Source organism: Bison bison, unplaced genomic scaffold (genome assembly GCF_000754665.1).
Source record: "Bison bison bison isolate TAMUID 2011002044 unplaced genomic scaffold, Bison_UMD1.0 scf7180017864525, whole genome shotgun sequence".
Classification (NCBI taxonomy): Eukaryota; Metazoa; Chordata; class Mammalia; order Artiodactyla; family Bovidae; genus Bison; species Bison bison.
In genome coordinates this window covers 2784748-2785437 of record NW_011495076.1, presented here as the reverse complement: position 1 = coordinate 2785437, position 690 = coordinate 2784748, and positions in this window count along the sequence as shown.

The window sequence follows — 690 nt, the reverse complement described above, 5'->3', positions numbered from 1 at the left end:
CAAGGCTATGGTTTTTCCTGTGGTCATGTATGGATGTGAGAGTTGGACTGTGAAGAAGCCTGAGCGCCGAAGAATTGATGCTTTTGAACTGTGGTGTTGGAGAAGACTCTTGAGAGTCTCTTGGACTGCAAGGAGATCCAGCCAGTCCATTCTGAAGGAGATCAGCCCTGCGATTTCTTTGGAAGAAATGATGCTAAAGCTGAAACTCCAGTACTTTGGCCACGTCACGCGAAGAGTTGACTCATTGGAAAAGACTCTGATGCTGGGAGAGATTGGGGGCAAGAGGAGAAGGGGACGACAGAAGATCAGATGGCTGGATGGCATCACTGACTCGATGGACATGAGTCTGAGTGAACTCCGGGAGTTGGTGATGGACAGGGAGGCCTGGCGTGCTGCAATTCATGGGGTCGTAAAGAGTCGGACACGACTGAGCGACTGATCTGATCTGATACCTTTAGTGCACATCATTTTCTAACTTTTATTGTGTGTGTGTATACACACACATGCTAGTCAGTAAGGATAAATACATTGTGGATAAATATATTGTCTTTTATGTACTGTAAAAGCACTAAGCCCTGTCTCTTGTGTATAAATAAATATCTGTGGAATTACTAATACATCTTAGTTTCTCCAAAATATAATGGAAGTAGACAATCTGATTATGCATGTTTTAGTAAAAACATTCAGAGT